This window comes from Rhinolophus hipposideros (genome assembly GCF_964194185.1).
Source record: "Rhinolophus hipposideros genome assembly, chromosome: 1".
Taxonomy (NCBI): domain Eukaryota; kingdom Metazoa; phylum Chordata; class Mammalia; order Chiroptera; family Rhinolophidae; genus Rhinolophus; species Rhinolophus hipposideros.
Window position 1 is genome coordinate 37,008,821 of NC_138047.1, and position 24,301 is coordinate 37,033,121.

General features: G+C 38.1%; 1 protein-coding gene and 1 pseudogene across 5 annotated transcripts in view; one reads left to right on the forward strand and one right to left on the reverse strand.

Moving 5' to 3' along the window:
• Positions 1–11,303, reverse strand: part of N4BP2 (NEDD4 binding protein 2) — a 77,480-nt gene extending 66,177 nt beyond the window's left edge. For 2 of the 4 annotated variants that reach the window (XM_081061640.1, XM_081061641.1), the window contains exon 1: positions 10,804–11,170. The gene's annotated coding sequence lies outside the window, so the exon portion shown is untranslated. Of the gene's footprint in view, positions 1–10,803 lie in introns of all 4 variants that reach the window. The other 2 variants (XM_081061643.1, XM_081061642.1) reach the window with 2 other exon arrangements.
• On the forward strand, positions 8,046–8,753 carry LOC308499142 (large ribosomal subunit protein uL11-like; annotated as a pseudogene). The gene is made up of 2 exons: positions 8,046–8,059; positions 8,267–8,753. The product of its transcript is annotated as a large ribosomal subunit protein uL11-like (transcript).
• Positions 11,304–24,301: the final 12,998 nt, after the last annotated feature.

Consider the following 24,301-nt stretch of genomic DNA (forward strand, 5'->3'; position numbering starts at 1 on the left):
GGTAGATTTAAAGGGAATAATATTTTGACCCCAAGACAAGATGAGTGCAAAAAGAAGCTATTCCATCAAATACAAGAAAGAATCGTTGAGGACTCCCATGGCAAGAATCTTATGGCTTTCTGCAAAGAGAAGTTGGATCTCCGAACGGAAACTTCAGTCAACAGGTGGACGAGGGAAATGCTAAGAAGCGCAAGTGTGGATCAGGTCGGCAACCATTATTTCCTGAGCTGGAAGACATCATCTGTGAATGGATTTCTGACAGGAGAGCAAAGGCTTTGGTTGTGCACAGGGCTGATTATCCAAGCATTTGCCCTTGCAATGGCAGCACAGTTAGAAATAGTCCCAGAAGAATTCAAAGCATCTCAACACTGGCTAGATGGTTTCCTTCAGAGATATGAACTGTCTCTAAGATCGACAACACTATTCCAGCTGGAAGATACTGAAGTTATTAAACGTGCACTTGCATTCAAGTCCTTTGTTGATGGTATCGACTTTTCTAAAAACCAACTCTCCAATGATGGCTATGGATGAAATTGCAGTGTTTATGGATCTCAAACAACAATTGATCAGAGGGGTATCTCGTCCACCTACTACATTCCCTCCACTGATTACAAAAGTGCACGTGTTACCTATATTTTGGCAATTAGTCTCGATAGAAAGCCCCACTTTTAATCATCACTAACGGCAAGAAAGATAAGGTTGAACGTGTTTTGGGCATTTGTGTTCTTGAAACTGAAAAAGCCTGTGAAACATGCAGTTATAAGGAAGTGGGTCAATTTAATGCTTCCACTTGTTTTGCAAGGTGGCCAAAGAGGTCTGCTAGTCTGGGATTCAGCTAGCACTCACCGCGCTACAGACATGAAGAACTTCCTTGCAGAGAGAATAGTTCAAATAATGATTCCCGCAGGAATGACTGCCTATCTCCAGACTCTTGATATTGCAATAAACATCTGCGCATGGAAATCAATGACTACATTGAAAATAGGATGGAAAGAAATCAGCGTGGAAACTTTGTGAAGCCTCGCCTGCAAGAGGTTGTGACTTGGGTGAAGAACTCATGGGATAAAAATCACTTGACAGCTGTGTTGCCAATGCACTACGAGCAGGCCACCTGGACAAGAAGTGCTCATTTAAGGTGAGATCTGTTGCTGGACATGAGAGATTGGGGCCAATCGTTCTACAGGAAATGGAGTCACAAAAAATTCAAGACAGAAATCAGGGTATGGAGAGTTATGATGATGTTCCAGAAGAAGATGACATGACTGTGTTTGAATAAATGTAGATTTTGTACGTGAATAAATGAATAAATGTAGAATGTCGTACACGATTATTCATGTAGGTTGTTGTACGTGGAAAAAAAGACATCACCTGAAAATAAGCCCTAATGCATCTTTTGGAGCCAAAATTAATATAAGCCCCGTCTTATTTTCGGAGAAATACAGTATCATACTCAATGGGGAAAAGCTAAAAGTATTCCCTTTAAGATCGGGAATAAGACAAGGATGCCCATTTTCAGCACTTTTACACAACATAGTACCGGAAGTTCTAACCACAGCAATCAGAGAAGAAATTAAGGGCACCCAAATTGGAAAGGAGGAAGTAAAATTGTCATGATTTGCAGATGACATTATACTACATATAGAGAACCCCAAAGATTCCACCAAAAAACTATTAGAACTAATAAAAGAATTTAGTAACGTAGCCGAATACAAAATTAATATCCAATAATCAGTTGCATGTTTATATACTAATAACAAAGTATCAAAAAGATAAATTAAGAAAACAATCCCATTTACAATTGCATCAAAAAGAAATAGAATACTTAGGATTAAATTTAACCAAAAAAGTAAAAGACCTGTACTCAGAAAATTATAGGACATTGAAGAGAGAAATTAAAGATACAAATAAATGGAAGCATACCATGCACATGGATAAAAAGAATAAATATAGTTAAAATGTCCCTCCTACCACAAGCAATCTATATATTCAACACAATCCCTGTCAAAGTACCAATGGCATTTTTATAGAACTAGAACAAATAATCCTAAAATGTATATGGAATCAAAAAAGACACTGAATAGCCACAGCAATCCTGAGAAATAATAACAAAGCTGTAGATGTCACACTACCTGATAATCAAATTATACTACTAGGCTATAGTAATCAAAACAACATGGTATTAGCGTAAAGCAGACACATAGATCAGTGGAACAGAACAGAGCCCAGAAATAAAACCATGTCTGTATGGTCATTTAATCTATGACAAAGGAAGCAAGAATTTACGCTGGGGTAAAGACAGTCTATTTAATAAACGGTGCTGGGAAAACTGGACAAACATATGCCCAAAAAAATGAACAACCACCTTCTTATGCCATATACAAGAATAAACTCAAAATGGATTAAAGAGTCAAATATAAGACCCAAAACCATAAAACTCCTAGAAGAAAATATAGAAAGTAAACTCTCAGACATTAATCTTAGTAATATTTTTACTGATATATCTCCTTGGGCAAGGGAAACAAAAGAAAAAAATATGGCATTTCATCAAACTAAAAAGTTTTTTCACAGCAAAGGAAACCATCAACAAAACAAAAGGACATCCTACTGAATGGGAGAAGATATTTGCCAATGATACATCTGATAAGGGGTTAATATCCAAAAATTATAAAAAACTCATATGACTCAACATCAAAAAAACAAACAATCCAACTGAAAAATGGGCAGATGACATAAATAGAATTTCTCCAAAGAGGACATAGAGATAGCCAACAGACATATGAAAAGATGCTCAACATTACTGATTATCAGAGAAATGCAAATAAAAACCACAATGAGATACCATCTCAATCCTGTCAGAATGGCTATCATCAACAAACAAGTGTTTGCAAGGATATGGAAAAAAGGGAACCCTCATGTACTGTTGGTGGGATTGAAAATTGGTGCAGCCACTATGGAAAACAGTATGAAGGTTCTGAATGTCAACTATTACATATATATGGTCATGGGATGTAAAGTACAGCACAGGGAATATAGTTAATGGTATTGTAATAACTGTGTATGGTGTCAGATGGGTAGTTGACTTGGTGGGGTTAACATTTTGTGAGGTGTGTACATGCCTAATCATTATGTTGTTTTGTACATCTGAAACTAATAAAAAATAAAAATAATTAAAAGAAAATAAAAATATTTCAGCACCTGGAATACTCAGATCCATAATACAGGGCATATATCTTTTCCATAAATAAAGTACCTGAAACTAATTTTATAATCAGAAGAGTAGTTAAGAATTATAATGGATATTCTCTATGTCTACTCAGAACTCCTTCTTCTCCTTCCCACCCAATTAGTGGTCTGTTTTCTGCTAACAGACCCCTGGACATATAAATGAGCACATCACATGACCTAGGCATGTGAACTAAGCATAGTACTTCATCCCCCTCAGCTGCAGGAATTTATCGAGGGATGGGTATGTGAGCAACTCTATCTAGAGCCTCTGACATGAGGCTCTAAGTAGATAAGCCTGTGCTGCCAAGAACCAGGTCCCACTATGCAAAGAAGCATATCCACAGTAAAAGAAATGACACCCGTATGCATAAACTGTAAGTAGAGGAAGGCTGTAACTATGGGCAAGTTTCCACCTTGGCCATAGTTACACATACAATTTGTTACGTATATGGTTATTGAACCAGCAACTTTTCCCTCCATAGGATATCTCAAATTGTACCTGTTACTTGCAATCCAACAAGTCCTAACTAATAGAGAAACTGAATAGGTGGAAATTATACATCAAAAGATGTATTTCAATGAAGCTGTGTGGGGACAAAGCTCCAAAAAGCAGTTTCCAGGCTCTCGGCCTCACATAGAAAGGTGCTGGCTCGGGTAGTAAATGGCCATCAACTGTGATCAGATGCCAGCAGCTGTGGCTAGTTGGCCGTCAGCTGTAACCCGTAAGCCATTGGCCATTAATATAACAGCTGTGGCTACGCTAGAAGAAGATTGGGGGCTAGCAAGAGCGGATTGCAGAGAGGTGGATGCCGCCGGTGAGAATATAGTGATATGATTCCCCTACCTATGGCTCCGTGGGTGTTCCTTTTTGGCCTCACCGTGTCCTGTGTTCTTATGTGGGGAGCGGGAGCGGGGACCCTGCAAGACAAGCTGTAAAAGAGCCTACCCAGTTTGCCTTTCCCTATTTAGAAAACTTTCATCTATTAGATATAATGCCTCTTTCCTTTCTCTACTAGGTAAATCCCAAAATTACTATTTAATTCCCTTTTTAATATAATTGTGCAAATCACATCATTTTTTAAGATAGCCAATTTACCTCTTTCTTTCATTTCACCTTAACAAGTACATGGTGAGATGATAAATAAGCAAGAAATTACAATGTGATAAGAGAATATAGAGTTGTAGGGAAACAACTAGGAGCATGGAACCCCTCCCCTTGAGGTATCAAAGAGGGCTTCCCCACAGAGGTGTAACCTCAGCTGAGAGCTGAAAGACAAGTATGAGTTAACAAAACCAAAGGGAGGAAAGAAGGGAACTCCAGAAGGCATTCCAGACAGATGGAAGCTTCTGTACTGAGGCCGAGATTTAACTAACTTGGCACCTCAAGGGAGAAATGCAAGTAACTGAATATGATTAGTGCATTAAGGGCAAAGAGAGAAAGTGACAAAGGATGAAGCGGTAAATAGAAGCCAAATCCTGAAAGCCAAGTTAAGTGCAGACTTTTCCTAAAGGCAATGAAAATCCACAAAAAACGTTTTTAGCAGGGGAGTTATATGATAATGTGTGAAGACAGATTACTCTGGCTACAGTAGGAAAAATCAATCGGACAAAAAGACTGGAAGCAGGATAACCACTCCTGTGACTACTGTAGCAATCTAGGTGAGAGATGTTAACCATGGAGTAGGACGGTCGCACTGGGGATAAAGAAAAGGCAGAGATTCAAGACATAATAAGGAGAAAGGAGAAAGAATCAAACAGGGCTCAGTGATCAATCAGAATGTGAAAAGACAAGGAACAGCCCATGTTTCTGCCCAGTTATTATTAGCAATGTGTACTATTCACTGAATTCTTATCATACATACTGTATCTCGTTTAATCTTCCCTTAGAAAGACAGAAAAGTTTTTTATATTTTTGATTTAAGGATGGGCAAGGAAAGGTTGATAATGAGTACAGTTTCAGATATGCTGAGTTTGAAGTATGCGTGCATACGTCGAGCATACAAATGGACATGTCATGAATACAGATGCTGAGTCCAGTTACCAGGAAAGAGTTTTGGGTTAGAGACTAGAGAATTAACATACTCTAGAGACTAGAGCAAACAGACAGAAATATTTTTACAAGTAAAATATCTCCTTTGTTCATGCCAATATTTATTTAATACCACATACGCACAGTGTTGGGACAAATGCTAGATTCAGTGAAGCTTGGTTACTAGAGGGAGGAGGTAGCTCAATATAGGGGGTGCCAAAAACATGTACACACTTTTTAAGAAAGGAAAAAACTGTTATTAAAATTATAATACTCGATATATACCAATAACAAAAGTCATGTGTATACATTTTTGGCACCTCCGGTATAGTGCAGGGGTCCAGAACAAGTCACCCCAAGATATGCTTCTGTGGTCTGTGGATTATTTTGAGCTAAAGGTATATAGATGATGTACATATTATAGCTGCTGTATTATAGAAATGTGTACTTGAAACCTATGTAATTTTACTAACCAATGTCACCCCAATATATTTTATACAAAAACAGTAAAAAATAAAGGCAGCTGAGACCCTCCAGGCTCAAAAGAAAGTTCTGCCCCCGCCCCCTTTACTACCTAGAAGAATTTGAATTAGGGGACTTGCCCATGATAAGAGATTTTCAAAAATAACCTCTTCTGACCTACCTATATGGTAGGACAAACTACTACTTACTGCACATTTGTTATTATCATCCTGCAATGACCTTCTGAAGTTCCAGGTGCCTTACTTCATCCTTAGCTCAGAATGTCATATATACCTCATTTTTCCTTTGTCTCTGAACCTCTCATGTATGTGGGGTCTCTGACTCGCTCATGTATATGGGGTTCCCATACACATGAAATTAAATTTTATTTTCTCCTGTCAATTTGTTTCATGTCAATTTGATTATTCAACCAGCCCAAAGAACCAGAGGAGCGAAGGGGGGATTTTTCCCTTTCCCCACAATAGCAATAAGTGCATAATGAAAATACATCAAAGATTCAGAAGTAATACAAAGAGTAAGTGATTATCTCTTCTGGGAAAAGGAAGGATGACTAATAAATACCACCTAAATCTTCAAGTAGGTTAGCAGAGAGTTTAGGGAAAGAAACACAGGGAAAACAGTGAAGACACTCCAAACAGAAGAAACAATAAATTCAAGGGCAAAAAGGAATTTTAAAAAACAGATGCCCTGCTTCAGAACAGAAAAAATAAATATTATTCACGTCAGAATCCCAAGCTAAATCTTACATTTAATGAGCAGATGTATAAAAATGTTAAAAAAAAAAAAAAGACACATGGGGGAAATTCACCCTACTAAATACCAGAGCATATTATGAAAGTAACATAGCAAAATTAAATAAAATTAAGTGGTACAACTACAAAAAAAACCAATAAAAGATTGAAGAACTATTATAACAAGCCAAGAGTCAAAAAATAGTCTTACCTATATCTCAAAATTTACATATAATAAGATAGATTTTCTAAAACAAAAAGGGAAGAGAATTTTTTAATATTGTTAAAATGACTTAACAGTAACTTGTAAAAGTTAAGGTGGTATCATACTTTATGCTAAAATAAATTCTGATTACAGGGTTAATTTTTTTAATATATTTTTTAAAAAACTGATTATCACATCCGTAGAACAGTGAAATTTCTTAATTTGGAAGTATGAAGCAATGACAGAAAAAGAATGATAAATTCATTTATGAACATTTTAAACTTCCGAAAATTAAAAGTAACCAAAAAGTAAAACCACAAACTAGAGAAAAACACTTTCTAGGAAAAAACCATAACCATATGCTTGGGTCTTGCTCAAAGGTTTAAGAAAAAGTTAGACCTAACAGATGATTAAAGGATATGAAGAGACAATGCACATTTAGAGAAATAGTGCCCACCATCAGTTTATTATGGTTTAGTGAAATGGTACACCCAGAGCCAGTGCTGAGGCAAGTGAAACATGTGGGTTCTTTGATCCAGTAATTCCACTTATTAATAGTCATAAACATCTAGCTGGCTTAGCCAGTTTATTCCCTCATGGAAGTTAATGAAACGCTTTTAATTTCTGAAGTTATGCGAGTCTGGGTAGCACAAACTGATTAATGTCAATCTAGATGTACTAGTAAAATAATCTCTAGAGGACAATGCTAAGATTCTTCCAACACCATGCCAACCTTCCATCTAACATATTTTAAAAACTTCAGTACAATGTGGATAAGAAGGAACTTAAAAGTAAATTCAATAAACCAAAATTCAGAGTAACGTTAAAATCTGTACATGGTTTTATATAAGCAAGTTGAATTACTCATTGTAATGTTTATATAAGCAGGTTGAATTACTCAGGTAACAAACCAATATAGTAGTCCTCCCTTACCCACAGAAGATACATTCTGAGACCCCCCAGTGGATGCCTGAAACTGCAAATAGTGTCAAACCCTATATATACTGTTTTTTCCTATACATACATACTTATGATCAAGTTTATCATTCCGAGACCCCCAGTGGATGCCTGAAACTGCAAATAGTATCAAACCCTATATATACTGTTTTTTCCTATACATACATACCTATGATCAAGTTTATCAATTAGGCACAGTAAGAGATTAACAACAATAATAATATAGAACAATTATAATATACTATAATAAAAGTTATGTAAATGTGGTCTCTCAAAATATCTTACATTGTACTCACCCTTCTTGTGATGTGAGATGACAGAATGCCTACATGATGAAATAAAGTGAGGTACTCAGAATGGCACACAATTTAAAACTTAATTATTTCTGGAACTTTCCTTTTAATATTTTTGGACCATGGCTGACCACAGGTAACCGAAACCTGGGAAAGTGAAATTTCAGATAAGGGGAGACTACTGTACAGATATATAAATGGCAGCCATTTTTATTACTACAAGAATGGGGGTGATAAGGATGACAATGACAGTCTGAAAAATATTATATATAGTTTTAGGCTTGGAGGAGGCAAAGGTGCAATTTTTTTTAGCCATCCAGAAATTTGGGTTCGTTGATACCAGCTGCTTCCATCATGCCCAGAAGTTCAACCCCAATGAGATAAAAGTCGTGTATCTGAGATGCACTGGTGGGGAAGGTAGTGCCACATCTGCCCTGGCCCTCAAGATGGGGCCCCTGGGTCTCTCTCCAGGAATGTGTACAAACCTGATGTCATCAACAAAGCAACCAGTGACTGGAAGGGTCTGAGGGTTACAGTGAAACTGATCATTCAGAACAGACAGGCCCAGATTGAGGTAGTACCTTTTACCTCTACCCTCATCAGAGTCCTCAAAGGACACATTAAGCACAGTGGAAAGAAATATCACTTTTGGTGAGATTGTCAACATTGCCCAATGGATACAACACCGATCTTTAGCTAGAGAACTCTCTGGAACCATTAAAGACATCTTGGGGACTGCCTACTCTGTGGGCTGCAATGTTGATGGCCATCACCCTCATGACATCACAGATGACATCAACAGTGGTGCAGTGGAATGCCCAGCTAGTTAAGAACTACAAAGGCAAATATTTCAATTAAAGATCATTTGACAACCAAAAACAAAGTTCAATCTCTTTTTTAATTCCTCATGTAAACTATTTCTAAAAGCATTTAACAATAACATGTTAAGATTTGATGCTTGACCTTACAAATTGAAATTCTTCCCCAGACTTAACAACGTTCGTTCGTTTGCAGATAAAAAGCTGAAGGGAAGGAGAGGAAAGGTGGTAGCTATTTTTTAAAATTCATATTGACAATTAAGTGGTTACTGCTTTGCTTATCAAAAGATATGCAGAACCATAAATAATCATGAAGAAGGAAACAGATTTTAAAACAAGGAAAATCCTCAGATAGTTCTTAAAAGAATACACCTACACTGAAAATATTTAGCCCCGGTTATGTACAAGATATTATGTCTAAAAAACAAAAAACATTCCTATACCATAACTTAAACCACTTTTTCTATGAAGTCCAGTACACCCATCCTGTTTACTCTTCCCCTCAAAACTAAAGGCAACACGTACACAAATTGACATTCAAAAACACTACATACTGATTTGTACTGTTTTGTTTTATACATTAGTCTTTTTTCATGAACTAAACTGTAGCCTCCTTGAAGAAAAGCAGCCATAACTTTCCCATTCATTACATCTTCCCCACCACTGCAGCCCCCCATCAGAGCACAACCACTTAAATAATAAAGGTTCTGCCATAACAACCAAAAATTGTTGATTTAATTTATGATTTTTAAAAATAGATAAGGTAAGAAAATTCAACCATGCTGATTACAAAAACACAAAATACATGACGTTTACATTTCAAGTGTGCAAAGATTCTTTATTGAAACTGAAGGACGAAGAGTTAAAACGAATTACAAAAGACAGCGTGGGGTTTGAGAGAAAAACAATGAATAACATCGGGACGAAAAGGCTGACTGCTGGAATGAAAAGATAACATTTTTAAGAAATGGGAGAAGAGAGGCAGCTGCAAATGAGTTTTGTGAGAGGTCAGGTTGATCTCCAGGATTTTCTTCTCTGAGCTCAACCAATCCCCACCTATTCTGAGTTGTAACCAGTCTCCAGGCGAGAAGCGCTTCTTGATTGGCTTACAGATGTCGAGTAGAAAAACCAGCCAATCCTGCCTTTCAGTCACAAGTGTGCTATGGAGACATTACAACCACTGCAAGTCGAGAATGTGTACAAACCTGTCAGTGCCATAAATATCAGATCCTATAATAGTTCTCAAGTCTGTCGCAGAAAGGAAGATTCTTTAAAGACAATACTTGAGCGTGATCTGGCCTCTACACTTCTATTTTTATTACGCTAGCTCTTTATGTGGGGGGAAAACACGGCTTTAACCAAAAGAGCATAAAGAATAAACTGTCCCTGGTCACATGACTCCCTATGGAAAACGGATTTCCCCACGGATATCTGAGAGGATCTGGATGACAGTGGGGTTCAAGGAGGGTCCCGGTGAGGATCTAAGTTGCGCTGGGGGAGGCAGGTGGGCACCAGCGTCAAAGAGGCACACACCGGGATGGGGAATGTCGCCCTGCAATGTCCAAAATCGAAACGTGTGGCGTGAAAGGCTGTTTAGATTTTTAGAAGCGAGTAAATAAACGGCTTTGCTGGGACTACGTGCTCTGGAGGTTGGCCCGAAGTTCCAAGAAGGCTCTGCCTGAGAAATGCCGGAGGTGCTCCGAAGGACGCGAGGTCAAACCCTTGCGGGAACCGACCGGGACGAAGCCCGGGGAGGGGTGGGGGGAAAGGGGTGTGTCTGGAGCCTGGCGGCCCGCCAGGGCCTGGGAGGCCGAGGAAGCGGCCGGGACTCCGGCTGGGCGCCAGGGCCCGCCTCTCGCCGGCGCCTCACTTCCCTTAGGTCCGGGCCGGCGGGCCGAGCTGGCGGCGGACGGAGCGGGTCCCCCACGTTGGGGGCTTGGGCTATCTCTGGCAGCGCCGCCCGCCGCTACCTCGGCTTTGGGTTTCTGCTCCGCGCCCCGGGATCCCTTCCCTCCCGGACACTCACTGCGGACCCGCCGCCCTGCCTCCCACCCGCCTTTACCTGCTCCTGGAGCGGGCAGAGGGCGACGAGGCCGGGGCCGCGTCGTCGAGTGCGCAACGTGGCGCAGTGGGTCCGCCACCTTTTCCCGCCGCCGCCACTGCGCTCTCCCGAGCGGCGCTGGGCTGGCGAGAGCCGTGATCGCGCGAGCGGCGGAGGGCGGGGGGGGGGGGGGTCGCGCGACGAGAGCCGAGTGGGAAGACACTGCCGCTCTCCGTCTGGCCCGGGAAGCGCAGCCTTGCAGCAGCCCGCCGCGAGGGGGCGGGTGGGCGGCCGAGTGGGGAGGGGTCTCGGGGAGCAGGGAACGGCTGCCACGTCGCCCAGGTGGATCGCCGCCCTCTGCCTCCCGCCGCGACCTCTAGTTCGTCCCGGGGCTCCGCCTTGGCTCGTCGACCCGCCCCGCGGGGCCGGACCCGGCGACCCGGCGACCCGGGCCCGCGGGCGCCCCCTCCTCTCCAGCTCCTTCAGGGGACTGAGTCGGGTCTGTCGGGTTCTGCCGCACTGGTCCCGTTCCCTCCTGCCCCCTAAAGCTCGCCCGAAAGCCTGACGTGTGTCTCCTTTCCCTTGGGGGGGAGTCCAACGTGGAGGAGCAGGCCCTTTTCAATGTGTCGGGTTCCTGGGGAAGGCGGGAGCCGTTTTGCGCTGGTGAACAAGGCGAAAGGGGGCCCGCAATGTCCGCCTCAATCAGCGGCGCAGTAAACCACAGCTGCTTCTAGCCCTCCTTACTCTCTCCCAAGCCCAAAAAGCAAAACAAACACAAGGTCGCACTCGCTGGTCAAAGCAGGGGAGGAAACGGGAGCCGAGGCGGGTCCCGGCTCCAAGTTGGGAGAGACCACACGGCCTCGGCGTTACCTAAGTGGGCTGCTGGCCCCGGGCGCGCAGAGCCTCGGCGGCGCGCAGACCCGCCCGGGAACGCGGCCTCGGCCCCTCTGCGCGTTCGGGCGGCAGGCACCGCGCGGCTGCCCGCAAGCCGGGAGACAATGGGACCCACCGCCCGCAGCGCGGTCGGAGGACGTCAGGTTCCCACCCGCGCTGCCCAAGTGCAGTGTGGCGGAAGCATAAAAACGTGCGCGTGTTGGAGCGTGGTCACTGACCTTTGCCCCACTTAGAGTTGCAGTTTTCAGATGCCAAGGGAAAGCGAGGATGTGTTCTTCGTTTCTTGTGATCACTGTTTTATTGGCCCGTCCCCCAAGCCTGCTCCATTTTATCTACCTAAACGCTGCTTTCCTTGGTTTGTTTCTTCTGTGCTCTGAAGTGAAATATTCAGTATTTTCAGGTACACGAATTTTTTCACCCTTGCTTTCTGGTGTTGCAGAAGTGATGGGTTTGCTTATCCGTTTTTTCCTCTGTTCCCCTCTGCAATTTTTATTCAACCTTCAGTGTTTTTCATATAAAAATGAAATCGCTTCCTGGCAAAGTATTCCTTTGCATCTCAGAGAGACTAGCTGTCAATTTTATTATAGTAATTGCTTTAAATTGAGTGGAAATTTAGGAAAATTGCAAATGCATTTTTATCATTTAGGTCTAATTGAAACATCTACTCACACATCATGAAAACATTCTAATGGTGTTTTGTTTTGCTTTTTAGAAACCAGAAAAAATTTAAGCAGAGACCTCTGGATCGTAAATTTTCTGATGAAACCTACCACACAGAGAAAAATTCAAAGGAAAAGGGTTTTTTTCCTTTTGTATGATTTTTGTGTGTGTGTATTTTTAAAGATCCCGAGTCCTCGTGTTAAGAAATTACAATGCAAACACCTTTATTAGTGATTTTACTAACTTTAAAACAGCAAAAAACTTAATGAAGTACCCAGAATCTCAAGATATAAATACTATTGCTGAGGACCTAGTATTAGCTCTGCCTTTGAAAAGCCATTAAAAGAGACTATCTGCCACTTTACAAATGAAAGAACCTGTCCAAGTTTCAGAAATAGCCAAAGTAAAACCAATGAATCGTTGAAGTAGTAATTAGTAAAAAGTTATAGCACACACACCAAAAATACATTTTGCAAACCAGGAGCACTCAAGCTGAAACTTAGAATGAGGAGAAGGGATATATTGTTAGAAAGCAGCTTGTACAGTAAGAAAACAAGCCACCGTTTATTCTGCACAGTAATTGTTTACAATATTAGAATTTTCAGTGGTTACCTCACATCAACCTTGGGAAACAGTTATTTGTTTAGGATTTCCAGAGGCATAAGCAAGAAATGACCAACGTCATGTTAGTCTTGCAAAACAAGTTAAATTAAGCTTTATCTGTATGACTAAATTGGTTCTGTCTGCTCAGGGAACTTTCAAGGTTGACCTCGGTTTTTTACTTTAACAAACCCTACTAATTATAAACTTCAAACAAATCTAGCAAATTAATATTAATTTTGTTTACCTGAATTATGTTCACCATGGCCATAAAAACTGGCATATAAATTCTTGATTTTCCTTTGAACATTGTTACTGATTCATCCCATCTTAAATCTGAACAATAAGAAATAAAGTGTTGTTAACATTGGAAAATATATTTCAAGCCACCAAGACATCACCCAGGCTGAATTTTTTTTTAAGTTTGCTTACTACACTATAAAAGAAAAACATCAATACTGTAAAGTTCTGAAAGACTGACTCAAATGAAGAACAAAGGAATCTTTACACAACATTTACAATGCCAGCCTGCCTTTGTGAATATAAAGATTTCTTCCTTCCTTATTGGTTTAAATTCTAAGCCAAAAAGAAAAGTACAACACATCTTTTAAAGGATGAGATATCAGCATTAGGTTGAAACATTGGATAAATGGATTGTTTATCACGCTCATTCTCATTCAGGACCATGTATCTTTCAATTTCAAAGAAGAAATTTCAGAATCTGTGGATTCTTCAGTATCTTTACACACGTTAAAAACCAGGTGCTACTCCTGATCACACTGCTCTCTGTAATCTTCCAATTGGTTATTTACAATTAATGTTTAATTTTCTAAAATGTCAGATGAATCTGAAGAATGACAAAATGCCTTCCAGTTAACACTTTAAATAAGATGAAACTTGGCATGTCTTTAGGTAGACAGCTGGCCTTTAAGGGAATAATAAGTTTATGTTTTGGAAAATGTCTTGGATTTTTGTAAATAAAATAGCCAATGCATTATAAATAAATCTTCTGTGTCTGTCTGAAGCCACCTTTGGTCTATTCAACAGCTAAATTCTAAACATGATTATTTATGTTTAGAACATAACTATGATTTCCTCCCAATCAAACTAATCTATGCCATCTTTGCATTCCTTTGATTTTGACTTGGAGCATTCTGTTTAATTATGATTATTTACATATTTATAATCTCCCTTAGTAGATCATCAATTCCTTGAAGGTAAATTCTGTTTCCCATTTAGCCTTGTATTCCTCACTGCCAAACTCAGAACCTTATACAAAATAAACACTTCATGGATATTTGGTGAGTGAAAGAATGAGTAAGAATTACTCTATGACACAGCATATGGCAAACCAAAAGTATGTCTGTCTCAGGATTTTTGCCTCCTCTACATAATATCTGATAAATACTTGTTTTCATTCTTTTTTTTAATTAAAGTTTATTAGAATGACAATTGTTAGTAAAGTTACATAGGTTTCTGGTGTACAATTCTGTAACACATCATCTGTATATCACATTGTGTGTTCACCATCCAGAGTCAGTTTTCCTTTCATCACCATATATTTTATCCCTTTTACCCATAGAAATGAGTGTAAGGAATTTTTATAAGACATTATTTGAGCTCACCTGAGGACAACTGCTAGGAAGCAAGATCTCAAATGCTCAAATAACAGTTTTTATTTTATTTTATTTTATTTTATTATTTTCACTTGAATTAAGGAGGGACCATAAGACAGAATACATGGAGGAGAAAGAAAGATGAGGGATTGGATTACCGAGTAGTAATGAGATTATGTGCTCTCTTGAAGGTGGTTGTATTTCAAAGGTGTATTAATGTAGAGACACAAAAACAATGGTAGAGCTTGCTTAAGGCAAAAAATAACCTTTTACTAAAGAAGTGATATACCTAGGGTGTGACTACCCTACCACGACCTGCCTAGTTAGGAATTTATGATCAGGTCACCCTGTGAGGTAACTTCCCATAGAACCCCTTTTACATCCACAATTACCCCTTTTGATCATAAATCAATCTGAAGGATGCACTAACGACCAACCTTTTGGTAGCATAGAGTGATCTCAAGCACTAGAAAGGCTCATTCCTAGGAAGTTTCAGTATCAACATTTTCTTGAAAGGATGGGTTGCTGGGGATGGGAGAATACCATAACCATGGGATGTGAGTTGAGGCTGAATTTTCCCAAAAAGGGAATGGCAGATAAATGGAAGGCAGTCACGTCTTATGGACTTCATTGTGAAAAAATAATCATAATCATTTCTACGCTATGAACTATCTGAGTTTTGCCTTCTGTTTCATCTTTCTGTATTTGGCATGTAGTATAATATTTGCATAACCATAAAAAGAGTATTAACAGTTATACATCTTCAGTAGCCATAAACAATTGAATCATATAGAAAACGCAAAGAACAAAATTGACTATTATTATGACTGATATCATTAGCACACAAGTAAGGATAATCAAACAAAATGGTTTCTGAGTTCAGCATCAATCCTTAGATATACAGGCCTTGTCTTGGGATAGCTGTCTACCACTACTGTCAGCAAGGTCTCATCTTAGAGCAGTTGGTGTCCGTTCTGGGGTAGAGCTATGTGTCATAGACAAGGGTAGATGTCCACTTGTGGTTTAGGCATCTGATAATGTCCCTTTTAACGAGGTTGAAGTCAATACATGAAATCTACAGTGGCAGTCAATGGTCCTTAAGTCTGTCATCCAGGAGCTTGCCAAGTTCATTCAGCGCAAACTGGGAAGCCAGTGGGTCACAATGGGCTCGTGCTTATACTTTACACCAGGTGTGGGTCCACAGTGTGGTCCTGAGTGGGCTTCTTTGGAATCCCGCTGAATGCCAAATAAATGTCTGTGTAAGAATGGTCAAACCTGTAGGGAATTTTTAGAAGAGTTTATTTGAGCCCAAACTGATGACAATGGCTGGGAAGCAAGACCTCAAATGCTCCAGAGAATGACCTGTTTTCATTCTTAATTAAACTTAGAACAGCATTGTGCAAAACCTTCACCGAAAGAAAGTAGGACCAACATATGCTGGAACTCCTGTGTTTTTCAATTTTCAATCGGGTAGAAACTGGATAGTGGATAATACTGCTGTTATCTAAAGTAAATAAGTATCAATGGGCTTATCTTTATAAAGATTGCTTTACTACACTCAACAATTGCTGCAAGGTCTGTGGCCTTGGGAAAATTAAGCTCTCTAAAACTCAGTTTTTCCCTTCTCTCAAATGCATGCATTATATCTGCTTTCTGAATAATTAAAATAATGAAAGCATGTAAAAATGAGTTTGAGTAGATGTTAGGTAGTTATTACTTGCAGATATTAGTGGACTCAAACATGAAGAAAAACTAATTTTCTTTTTGCAGTTATTTATAAAAGGCAGGCATAAAGTGCTGTTTAAAAAATAAATAAACATCCTGACGGAATGAATTGGATACTGAAAACCTCTACCATGTGGAGACAACTTTTAAGAATTGAATAGATCTTATGTGTTCTTAATACACATATACATAAAAAAGGTGTGAGGAGATGGACGTGTTGTGGTAATCATTTCATAGTGTATATCAAATGATCACTTACACTTTAAATATGTAGAATTTTATCAATTATACCTAAATAAAGCTGGGGGGGGGGCAAGAATGAGGGAAAAAAGTCAGTCTGCTATTGATAAACCAAACAATAACAAAATAAACAGGCGAACAAAAAGCCTAAAACAAACAAACAAAAAAATTAGGACAATGATGTCATTCCAGGATGAGTGAAAACTTAACAATAAACCAGATCTGACTGTGTCTCTCTCAAAAACTTCACGGTTCCCCACAACTTATATTAGCTTTTCTCAAAATTGTAATAAGCATAGCGTGTTTCCCCGAAAATAAGACCTAGCCGGACCATCAGCTTTAATCCCTTTTGGAGCAAAAATTAATATAAGACCTGGTATATATTATGTTATGTTATGTTATGTTATGTTATGTTATGTTATGTTATGTTATGTTATGTTTTACTATAAGTAAAATAAGACTGGGTCTTACATTACTTTTTGCTCCAAAAGACACATTAGAGCTGATGGTCCGGCTAGGTTTTATTTTTGGGGAAACACGGTAATATGAGAAAGTACATAAATGAGGGGTAAATAAATTATACATTTCTTTTAAACTGAAGGGCTTCTCAATGCATTCTGTTGTGTTTTTTTTAATAAATTCTCAGAGCTTTTAATATGACAATGTGCATTATGAACTCTAAGACAGGGATATAGTATTAAATATTTCCAAAATTACTTAACCAAAAATCCTTTCTACATGGAGAGTATATCTCAGGAGGTATAATTTTATATCACGCTTTGGAAGGAAACACTTGTCTACATGTTTGAGGATAAAATCCAAACCCCTCAGCTCATGCTTCCAAATCCCACCACTCCTCCTACAGCAGGGATGCTCTTGAGAAATTTATCTTTGTTTTACCCAATTTTTTCATAAGTGAATGGGCAGGCATGAGGCTGTCTCCAAACTTGACAGGGAAGGATAGAAATGGGATTGGCAAAAAAAAAAAAGTATTAAAAAACAAACAAACAAAAACAACAAATAAAAACACCTAAGAAAACTAGAACTGCAGAATGGCAAGAATAGCTTTCTCCTGCCTAGGATAATTATTCTGTGAGTATGATAGCAACATAGCTCTGTGTCTTTGTGAGGCATTGTTACAGGAAGTCATCCTTCAGTCCAGAAGCATATTGTGGTAGCTCCAACTTTATGTAACTACAAGATTTCATGTCATTTGTCAGTAAGGAAGCCTACATCCTATAACCATATCTGGTGACATCTTTCTGTCAGTCATATTACTCTTCCATTTGTGACAATCACACATTTCCCAATACATCCTACTTCCAATGAGGTTGAGCCATGGCCCTAGTCATTCCTTTTCACTTATCTATATCTTTACAAACCCAGCTCAAATGCCCCTTTTTTAATAAAGTTTTCCCAGATGCCCCAAATATAATGAACTGCTTCTTCCTGTATGCACACAGCAGTTTGTATGTACACACCTCTCTTACTCATTTGCAATGATGACTATTTGTTGGTGTATATCTTCACTAAAACTATGAGCTCTTTTCCCCTAGACAAGGAGAAAATGTTCTCTATACACTGAATTGTTATAAATCCCTTTTAGGGTACCTCCTAGCTCACAATTTCCCCTGTAGTTTTACTCACCCCTATTCCATTGGGGGGACTTCAGGGTACTAAAAAAATGACTCCACTTCTCTGGCCACAGTTAGTTACCAAAGGTGGATGTCTTTATCCAATTAGCCCCTTCCTGAGAACTTTTAGAATGGGAACAAAGACAAAAAGCACCATTACTAAAATCAAAAGAAATTGTATACGAGAAAAAATACAATTCATACCAGAGACAAAGAACTGATTCGTCTAATATACAAAAACCTAGAAATAATAAGAAAAATACCAACAACCCAATAGGAAAAATAAATGATTAAAGCATAAAAAAGATTGCTCACAGGAAAAAAATTACTCTTAAAAATCTATGTATATTTTTCCTGGTTTTTTATTGCAGAATTATTTGTAATAGCAAAAAATTAGGGGGAGAGGCTAAATTTTTACCAGTAGGAAACTGGTTAAATGTAGTATATTACATCTAAACTTGGGATCCTATAATATTAAAGAATGATGGCACTCTCTAAGTGCTGATACTGTACAAACTTAAGGATAAATTGCTCAGTGAAAAATGTATATATGGTATACTTCCATTAGTGTACAAAAATGGGGATAGGAGACTATCTATATAGATAGACATATTTTATCACATATATATATATAAATTATCTCTGGAAGGAGATGGAACAAACTGGCATCATTGGTTGCCTTTGAGAAAGAGAACTGGAAGGAAAGGAAAGGGGCTAAAGGAAAGAGGCTGGAAAGGCTTTTCACTGAACTTTTTTTGCACCAAAAGAATCTGTTTGCTATTTTTTTAAAAATACCATTTAAGTAAGAATAAAATATTTGGGATTCTAGAGAGATTCAGTTTCCTTGTGCAACTAAGTCTCTATGAGATTAACTCAGAAGTTGGGGGAAGTTTATTCTGCGTAAGGCCTGAGGAGCAAAGGAAGTTGTCCTAGAGAGAAGTCTGAAGCAAAAAAGCAGAGAGATTGAAGAGATGGAGAGAAAGTAGATTGTGGGTTCTCAACAATTTGGTTCTAGTCTTTCCTGGGGCCAACTGCATCCCTCCCCTTGGTTTCTTTAAAATATTTCTATATTCTTATAATAAATGTCCCCTTTTTTGGCCTGAGCTAACTTGAGTTGTGTTCTCATAGGGGCATCCAAAGAGTTTAACTATTATAATAGATTTTCTGTAAATGCTTGTTAAAATGAGATGTGAAGTTCTTTATAATGAAATCCATTTGGGTTCTGAAAATTTGTAAATTTTTTTAAATCTCTCACGTGAACACACAATGTGATTTATAGATGATGTAATACAGAATTGTACACCTGAAATCTATGTAACTTTACTACAATTGTCACCCCAATAAACTTTAATTTAAAAAAAAAAATCTCTCACATTGAGAGAGGGCAAGTAGGCAAGTTCAAGAGCATTCCGAAAGACATGTACTCTAAGGTAAGGTGGTGTTTGCTGATGGAAAATATAAAGCCTCATAGTACATTCCACCTACTAGACTTTCCTCTCAGTCCCTGCCTAAGAACTGAGAGTTTTCAATTAATGTTTGGTGATGGCCTGCCTGAGAGGCAAATTCTTGAATTTTGCTAATTAGGATAGAGTTTGAGGATTAGAGAACATTTTTGTTGGTTTGGTTTAGGCTGGTTTGTATCATGATAAGAAAAGCATTAGGGAATAAGGCAAGCACGCCAATCCTAGGGTAAAGACTTTGAGTGATGATTTGAGTATAGTCAAATATGAGTTTCCAAGACCTAGGGCTAGTTAACACTTTGAGGCTAACCCTTTCAGAAAGCAGTGTTCATGTCTGTTCATGTTTTCATATCTTTGCCCATGTTTTCAAGTTCTATGACTTATTGTGTATCCTTCTTCCTAGTACTGAAAAGATAGGAAGTACCTAGTAGGAAATTTCTAGAAGGCCCAGGATGGTATTTGTAAATTAAATCCCTTAAACAGTCTGCAAATGAAGTTAAATATAGTTTGTATGAGCATAGTATCATAATGCACATTCCAAGAATTGCAGCATAGAAGCTTCACATATATTTACGCACCTTTTATATAAGGTGAATTTAAACAGGACGATGAAATTATCTCTAATGTGAAATAAGTCAGAATAATTGCATATAAATACTAAGGTGTAGAAGAACACAATTTATTTCTATCATTGAAATCCCATTGAAAAATTAGATACCATTATATAAATACTAGGAACTATTCTTCATTCAACCAATATTTCTTGAGAATTTATTATTAGAAATATTGTAAAAGTGTTAAGAGCTGATCGCTCTTCTTCAGGAATTTTGTTGTAATTTTTCTGAGATAAGATATACAGATGCAAATCATTATCATGATTATTTTTACTAAGAGGAATAGGCTCATGATGTGGAAAATAATATTGGCTTTTAAACTTAGTTAATATTTTTAATTCTTCCAAGTTAATGTATGAGCTCCACAAAGGCAATTAACTGTTCCCAGTCTCAATTTCCTCAGCTGTAAAATGGGGATAAGGATGCTAATCGTGGAGGACCATTGAAAGGATTAAATGAGACAATATGGATGAAAATAACCTAAGTAAATGCTTGGTACATATCAGGAGCTTGATAAATATTAATTTATTCTCTAACTGAATTGAATGGATTATATATGTTTTCTAATTCATTTCTATTCATTCAAAAATAGTAATGCTTTAATTCTATTATCAGGGAATTTTAAAATTGAAGTGAGTTAAAAACTTCAATCATTTTAAGAATCAAAACTTTTATAGCTTTAAAACTGAAACTTAAAGAAATATCCAGGGTTTTAATCAGGTAAGGGAATAATTAGAATATCATTATTTTCCTAGAAAAATGTTATTTGTCATTGCAACTTGCTATCTGAATGTAATAATGTCATGTAACATAAGTGACTTTTTAATATGTAAAACAGTGCCAGATTTTGCTTTAGTTCCCGTATAAATGTGTTTCGAAATATGTCCTACATTGGACATTTGTTTGTGGTACGGAATAAGAATTTCTCATTGCTTGCTTGGATGGATTGCTGCAAAAAATCTATTCTAAATCAGAAATCAATCATGATTTATAGGGTGATGTCAAAGAGTTTCCTCATTTTTCTTTTGACTAATTGCAAAACATAGAAGGGTTTGATCTGCATGGAGCATAGAAAAGGGAAGTTAAATAATATTTTGTCAGAGATTGACTAGCATTGATCAGGGTAGCCTTGCTCAGTACACAAATTCTCCATTCTCTTTCAATTTGATTCAGTAAATATATATTCCTGTGATTTATGTTGGGGTCTTGAGGGATTCCAATAAATAGCATTGTTCTTCTCTGCCCAAATTGAGAATAAAGGGCAAGCGTAAGGTAAATAACAGCTCAAATATTACCTTGAACTGACGGGGCTAACTGGAAGATGTAATTCATCAGAACCAAATTGACCTGTCACCTGAACCCCTGAATTAGATAGACTTCCCCACCCTGTTCTACAGGCAGCACAGGGCCACATTGTGTCTTGTGGGGGGCCATAGGCACTTCTGCCTTTATGGGTCCCTACCTCCATTTAAAAAAATATATATATATATATATATATGTAATATATATTCATATATATATTTTATATTTTATAAATATTTAATAAATATATATTTAAAATTCTATTTTATGACAGCACTGATACAAATAAAAGTATATTAATATCATATTTTTAAATATTTTCTTTGACCTACGAGTTCATTTTTTTCCTTCTGATTTTAAATTAAAAGAAAACATCTTAAGGGCCCCTAAAAGTATCCTGGACCCTAGACACTGTGCCCCCTGTGCCAAATGGGGAAGTTGGCTGTAGGCAACACACGGGACCAAGTAAATCTTAAATCCAAAAGAAGTGTGTACTCTAAGCGCAGTCTTACTTAAGAAAGAGAAAAGAGAGGAAATGAGGCAAGATGCCTAGGTTGTTCTTCCTGAATTTACCAGGCAGATGTCACTCTGCATGTGGGATGGGTAAAGGGATAATGAGAAGCTAAGAGTTACACCATTCTAGCTCAATCCACATGAAAGAAATATCAATAGAGAAAAAGCAACCCTCTCTTACTAAGTCTGTCCTTACTACTAAAACTTTGCATTCAGTTATCATAATTTGATAATCCTGGCCTTTAAGATTACCTAGCTAACTCTTCTTGCTCCAGATTCCAGCTTACCAGAAAACTTTCTGATTATAACTATATGTCTTCCCATATAAATTTTCCTACTGAGAAAGAATGTATCAAGCAGCGGATAAGAATGAAATATGCTCTCTGGTTACATTTATCACTGTAAATTAATAAATTAGCATTCTGGTTTATATATTATTCTTACAAGAAATTGGTTGGCATGTGACGCCATGAATTCATTTAACTCATTCATTTAACTGACTTGACCATGTTACTGAACCAGAAAAGCTGAGGTTCAAAATCTGAACCATTGGTGTCTTAATCTAAGGTAAGGAGAGAACCTCACCTCAGTGGTCAGCATTTTTCTTAGCTGAAGTTCAGTTTTCCCATTCCCTAGCCACAACAGAACCCTCTGCCCTCACACTGCTTCTAATAATAGTGTGTTCTTAAATTAGATGGAGGTGGGGGGGGGGGAAACTCTGGCAAAATTTTTTCACAACTATTATCTTCTTCCAGTTCTATCCAGTGTCAGGGGATTAAGAATATATTACTTTTCTCCATGGCTCATAATTAGGGAAGCATTAATCATTATCAGTTAGTACTGTATAAAACAAATCATATCCACTACAACAAATTATTCAGTGAACATTTTTATTTGGTCTTAATGATCTCCATGGCCAGACAAGATGTCATCTTGGATCAAGATCAAAAAGAACTGGTGACAACAAAGTTTATAATGGAACATGTCGATGTTATATTCTTTCCTTAAACATATATTAAGAGCCAACGATGTACTGTTCAGTATGTACCTAACATAACTGGAGGCTGGGGAGCATTATCCAGCTGCGTGTCCAGGAAAAAAAGGAAACAGATTTTGGTGAATATATATTAATTTCTAGCTCAACAACTGGGATTATTATCCCCATTTTCAGAGGAAACAGAGGACAAAAAGAATAAGTAACTTGCCTAAGGTCATATCTAGAAATCATGATAAACCATGTTGTAGTCATCTCTCGAACCCAAACCTGTTCAGTTCAATAGCATTTATTGAGTCCCTATTCTATGGCAGGACCTGTGATGTGTACTGAGGGTACAGACATCGACTTCTCTGGAAGAATTCCATCAGCTTTCTGCCAGCAAGCCAGTAAACCTACCTGCATGACCACTCATGCTTTTTGCCAGCCCTCTTAGTTCTGTGGAAGAGGCATAGCTCCTCCTAACTAAAGCTACTTTTCCCCTGTATTCTAGAGCCCACCCCTCACCTGTAATCTTTTTTGTTGTTGTTGTTTTGAAATACTTTGACTTCAGAAAATTTACAAAAATAGTGTAGATTTCATGTATCCTCTTCACCCAAGCTTCCTCATGTGCTTGTATTAACAATTTGCATAACCATAATACAATCAAAATCAGGAAGTTACAATTACTACAGTACTATTAACTAATTCAGATTTTACCATTTTCCCCCTAATATCTCCTTTTCTGTCCCAGGATCCAATCCAGGATCCTATAGTGCTTTTAGTTGTTGTGTTTCCTTAGTCTCCTCCAAACTATGACAGTCCCTCAGTCTTTCCTTATCTTTCATGACCTTGATACTTTTGATGAGTATTAGTTGGCATTTGGTAGAATGTCTCTCAATTTAATTTCTCTGATATTTTCTAATAACTAGATTGGAGTTATGTGTTTTTGGCAAAAAAGCACAGAAGTGATACTATGTTCTCAATACATCATATCAGAGGGTCATGATAGCAATACATCTTATTATTGATGGTATTAAATTGATCACTTGCTTAAGTTGATATGTACCAAGTAGTAAAGTTAGTATTTTTTTTCCTTTGTGTTGATAAATATCTTGAGGGACTTACTTTGAGACTACGCAAAAATCCAGTTTCTCCTCAAACTTTCACCCATTGATTCTACCATCCATCAGTGGATCTTGCATGCATCAGTTATTGTATTTGCCTAGCAGAGATTGTATGTTTCCCTCACTCATTCAACACCTATTAATTGGAATTTTTCTGCGAG